We start from the raw sequence: 5,572 nt of genomic DNA, 5'->3' as shown, positions 1-5,572 counted from the left end.
CTTATTTTACTTGGCATAATGTTCTCTAGGTTCATTAATGTTGCTTGCAAATAGCAGCAAGATTTCCTTTATTTATTTATTTATTTATTTATTTATTTTTGACAGGGTTTCTATCTCTTTGTTTCCCAGTCTGGAGGGCAGTGACATAATCTCAGCTCACTGCAGCCTCGACTTCCTGTGCTTAAGCAATCTTCCCACTTGAGTCCCAATCCCCGATCGTCAGTAGCTGGGACTATAGGTCCATACCATCATGCCTGGCTAATTTTTATACTGTTTTGTAGAGACAGGGTTTCACCACATTGCCCAGGCTGATCTTGAACTCCTGGGCTCACGGGATCTACCAACATTAGCCTCCCAAAGTGCTGAGATTTCAACTGTGAGCCACTGTGCCTGGCCAAGATTTCTCATTTTTTTAAGGCTGAATAAGAATCTACTGTGTATATATACCACATTTTCTTTATCCATTCACCTATTAACAGACCCTTTTTCCCATATCCTTTTATGATTTATTAGTGGCTTTAAAATTTCTTTTCTAAGGATATGAAACTATATGATCATTAAAATCACATGTGGAAAATCACTTTGTCAATAGAATCCAGTTAATACAAATTATTCTGATTATACGTGCATCGAGGCAAAAATACTAAAGCTTGAAATCATTAGTTTTGAAGACATAGGGGACTAACTTCTGGATATTTTAGGTAGACATTTTTCAAATGAGGCCAGGAACTCTATTGGGGTTTCAACAAACAGTGAAAGAAAGAAGTGGCACTGAACTTTCTTCCCTGGAGACTGGCCAAGTATTGAGAACACAGAGAGCAGTGTCAACACCAAGGAAGAAGGGATACGACATATTTGAATTGTGGAAAATTTTGGCGGAGATTAGGGGATTCACCAAGAAAAGGGTGATATCAGCTTCCACATAAGTGGGTTTGCTATCATTGTCCCCCAAAATGTCAACAGGAAGCTGAATAAGTGGCCAGAGCTTTCCTGTTCTGGAGGCTTGGTAAGTTCAGGGGGTTGAAGAATTTGAAGGTTTTCCCCAAGTGCTTTATCATGACTGACAGCCTCTTTATATTATACAACGCAAATCCATGTATGGGATTGTTTTGTTTGTTTGCTTGTTTTAACCACCAACAACTAGACTTGAGACAAACAAAGTGAAAGCAATAACAAAAGTAATAGCTCTTCCAAAGGACTCAGCAGCCAAATCAAAAAAGAGTTGGCAGGACAATAATAAAACATATCCAGAGAAGCAGAAGTGCTAAAGAATGTGGCTACCAGAAGAGAAGAGTTTAAAGATATTCAAGTACATCACATATACACACGTACATATAAGATATTTGGTGATTGAGAAACCTATGATTTTTTTTTTTTTTCCACATAAAGTCAGGAAATACATTTAAGGAGAGGATAGTCACTGGTGAAAGAGACTAGTGACCCAGAAGATCCAGTGTAAGAAATATCGACCGGGCGCGGTGACTAAAGCCTTTGTAATCCCAGCACTTCGGGAGACTGAGGTGGGTTGATTACCTGAGGTCAGGAGTTCGAGACCAGGCTGGCCAACATGGTGAAACCTCGTCTCTATTAAAAATACAAAATCAGCTCGGCCTGGTGGTGTGTGCCAGTAATGCCAGCTACTCGGAAATTGCTGAGAAAGGAGAATTGCTTGAACCCGGGAGGCAGAAGTCACTGCACTGCAGCCTGGGTGACAGAGCGAGAGACTGTCTCAAAAAAGAAATATACTGGCAGCCCATTTGGAGGGCCCAGAGATCTGTGTCTTGCTTCAACATTGTTTGGACAGAACAGATCCAGGGACTCTTTCTTCCAGCCTCCGACCACCCTGGGATCTCCTCTCCACTTGCAACCTCTGGGACCATCTTCTTGGCCATCTGCTGCTTCTGGGGCCAGCCAACACCGTTTTTGTGGTTAGCTCCTTCTTGCCAACCAACCATGAGTTCCCAGATTCGTCAAAATTATTCCACAGAGGTTGAGGCAACCATCAACAGCCTGGTCAATTTGTACCTGCGGGCCTCCTACATCTGCCTCTGTCTGGGCTTCTATTCCCACCACGATAATGTGTCTCTGGAAGGCGTATTGTCTCTGGAAGGCATATTCACTTTGGCGAATTGGCCGAGGAGAAGCGCAAGGGCACAGAACATCTCCTGAAAAGGCAAAGCCAACATGGCGGCCGGGCTCTCTTCCATGACATCCAGATACCGGCCCAACATGAGTGGAATAAAATCCTGGATGCGAGGGAAGCCACCATAGCCTGGAGAAAAAACGGAATCAGGCCCTTTCAGATCTTCATACCCTCGGTTCTACGCACACAGAATCCCATCTCTCTTGCTTCCTGGAGAGTCACTTCCTACATAAGGAAGCAAAACTCCTCAAGAAGATGAGTGACCACCCTACCCAGATTCTCCATAGGCTGGCCAGCCCAGAGGCTGGGCTGGGTGACCATCTCTTTGAAAGGCTGACTCTCAAGCACGACTAGGGGCCTACTGTGCCCAGCGACTTCTGAAGGACCCCTCATAAAGCAACAGGGCTTCTGCCTAAGCGTCCTAGGAGCCACTAGGCAGCTTTTTGAGCTACCCTGGAGCACTCTCTCAATCCTTGAAACAAGTGGAAATAAAGCTTTATGAAGCAGAAAAAAAAAAAAGAAAAGAAAAGAAAGAAAAGAAAAACATAGTGCAAAAATAGAAAAATCAAAATACAAAAATCAAGAGACTTGGACTGGAGTATAGATTCAGGAGCCCTAAAACATGAACTATAAAAGTTTCAGAAGCAGCACAAATGAAAAAATATATATATATACTAATAAAAATGGCGAGACAATAGTTAAACAAATAATATAAATAAAAATTGATCGAAGATACATCAGTTTGTAAATCAAAAATCTCCCTAAGTTCTAGGCTAGATACACAATAATGAAAATCATAAAAACATGTGTTAGATTGAAAGGAAATATCATAAGCTTCTAGAGAGAGAGAGAGAAAAAAAGAAACTTACCTAGGAAATATATATAGACTCAGACTGGCAAAGTGCATCTCCTTTTGCAGCACTGGAAGCTAGAGAACAGCTGAGCAGTATTGATATATTACTGGCAGAGAAAGATTTCAACCCAAATATATTATTTATCTGCCAGAGAAATAGAAAAATATTTGAAGGCATGAAAGAATTCCTGCAGTATATATTGCCATCATACTCCAAACTTGAGACAAACATCTGAATAAAGATTCTAAGCAAATATCAAATGAAAAATAATGAGGATTTTAAGATGAGGAAATAATTAGAGGAAAGAAGTGAGCCATAAACCTTGTGAGATATGCTTATGGGCAAGTATAGACTGCATAGAAATGAGAAGCAGAAAAGCTGAATAAATGCATAGAAATGAGAAGTAGAAAAGCTAAAGAAGAACGTTTAAAATAGAAAGGAGCTATCGTTAAGAGAAATTAGTGCTAGACTATCTTCACAAAAGCAAAACAATGAGAATGAGAAAGTGAAGAAAGGAAGGGAAAAATAAATTACTACAATGTTATCTACAAAATGAAGAAAGAGTGGGGGATGAGAGTACTGGAAATTAGAATACTGGAAAGATCCATCTTATTTGTGTTTGGGGGAATTTGAACATCTGTCATGGGAAAACATTTGGGGCATAGTTCTTGATTATAAGATCAGGGAAAGTGACTATATCTGTTAATAAATGGAAATGTGCAGTATTTTCATTTACCAAGGAAAAGAAAGAGTAATGAAGAAGACTTTGAACACAAAAGCAAGCATGAATGAAGTGAAAAAAAGAAAACTACAAAATAAGTAATAAATATTAAGTAAAATAAAAATCTAGTATATCATTAATTACATATAATGTTAACAGATTAAAACCTTCCATTAAAACACAGAAATCAGTTTAGGGTTAAAACACATCCTAAATGATCCTTACCATAAACACACCCTAAGCATGGTAATAATTAAAGGTTAAAATTAAGAGATGAACAAATAGATAGCAAGTGTATGCAAACAAAATGCAAGCAAGTAGAGTGATATTAATATAAGACAAGGTGTAATTTAAGGTTAAAAGCAATTAACAGGATAAAGGACATTGGAAAATAAGTAGGCATTCTTATTAAGGAAATATGAGTTATAAATGTATGTAACAAAATTAAAAAATAGATAGAAAACCAACATCTTAACTACAAGTAAAAGAACTTGATAAAATACAGTTATATTTGGAAACATCACTGTAACTCTTTCAAACTGGATATGTGCAATAAAACTCAAGGGGAATCCTCCTTGAGGGGATAGTCATTGGTTATAATCATTGATGGTTATATATCAATTCTAGAACTTGAATGTTCCCTATTTTAAAGAGAAGGTAAAATATAACATAAGAGGGTACAGCACAATTAGCTGAAGGAAACATGTGATTTGCTTTTGTTTATATCCTTGCATTATGTTACTCCAGAAAGGCTGATGTTTGTCTCCTTTGAAACATGCAATAATTAAATTTAGAAATTATTTATTTCAAAATCCAGATTATTTCTCGCTTATATTTAAGCAAGCCATAAACCAAAAGAAGCAAGCAAATATAAGAATGTGCCTATTGCAATTACATACTTACAACATTCATGTCATTGATTTAGTGTGAATAATGAAGTATACTATAAGAAGAGCATAGTGTGGTCATATTTTTTAATGAAGGAAAGAAACCAGGAGAAGAAAGTTACAAAGTTGTTTACTGCTCTTTTGACTTTGCCTTTAGTTTGTAGGGGATACATTTCCCCTGTTGAGAGAAAACTTGCAAAAGCTCCAGTGTTTTGATGTATGGTATCTGAACACCAAAGAGAATGTAATCTTTGTGGTAAGCTATCCAAAAGAAGTCCTCATGGAATTTGAGCAACCTCTGAAAAAGATAACCACAGCAGCAGGATGCTTCTCTAGAAATGAAACACTTCTAAGAACAAACAGTAAAGCGTGCAGTTCTAGTGTATTCAGTTTTTATGTGTGGTATCTACTTATAATTTCTATGTTTCTAACCATCTCAGAATGATCAGAGTGATTTTCTCGAAAAATATGTAAAAACACAATTAGACAAACTCCAGCTCCTGGAATCAAATTGTAATCTTTACATATTTAAATGTATCAGATCTGATATCCAAGGGGTTCTTTATCATTTCTGTAAGAAAAGGAAAAACATTCATAATAGAAAAATATATGCTTAGTATAAACACATGGACATACTTTTAATAACTAGCAATAAAATTACAATAATAATGCTGACATCACTGTTAAATAAATATATTCAAATATAATGTTCTACAGCAAATTTTTTCTAATGGTATTTATCAAAAGGAATGAGTATTAATAGACTAGATATTTATTATAACACATGTTTAGATTAATGTGAAATATTCAGTATATTGAAAACTACACTTAATTACGTATTTGGTTACTAGAAATTAAATGCTTGAATAATTAAAAGAATAATTAGTTTTATATGGCTGAATATGGTCCAATTAAAAGAAAATGAAATAAAAAACAATGACAGGAAATACTGAGTCATTTTTCTTCT

At 36.5% G+C, this 5,572-nt stretch overlaps 1 pseudogene; it reads left to right on the top strand.

Annotated features, from left to right (window-relative positions):
• The first annotated feature begins 1,702 nt into the window (after nt 1-1,702).
• On the top strand, nt 1,703-2,632 carry LOC116269164 (annotated as a pseudogene).
• Nucleotides 2,633-5,572: the final 2,940 nt, after the last annotated feature.

Source organism: Papio anubis, chromosome 1, assembly GCF_008728515.1.
Source record: "Papio anubis isolate 15944 chromosome 1, Panubis1.0, whole genome shotgun sequence".
In the NCBI taxonomy this organism is placed as follows: domain Eukaryota; kingdom Metazoa; phylum Chordata; class Mammalia; order Primates; family Cercopithecidae; genus Papio; species Papio anubis.
This window is presented reverse-complemented; position numbering and strand designations above follow the sequence as displayed.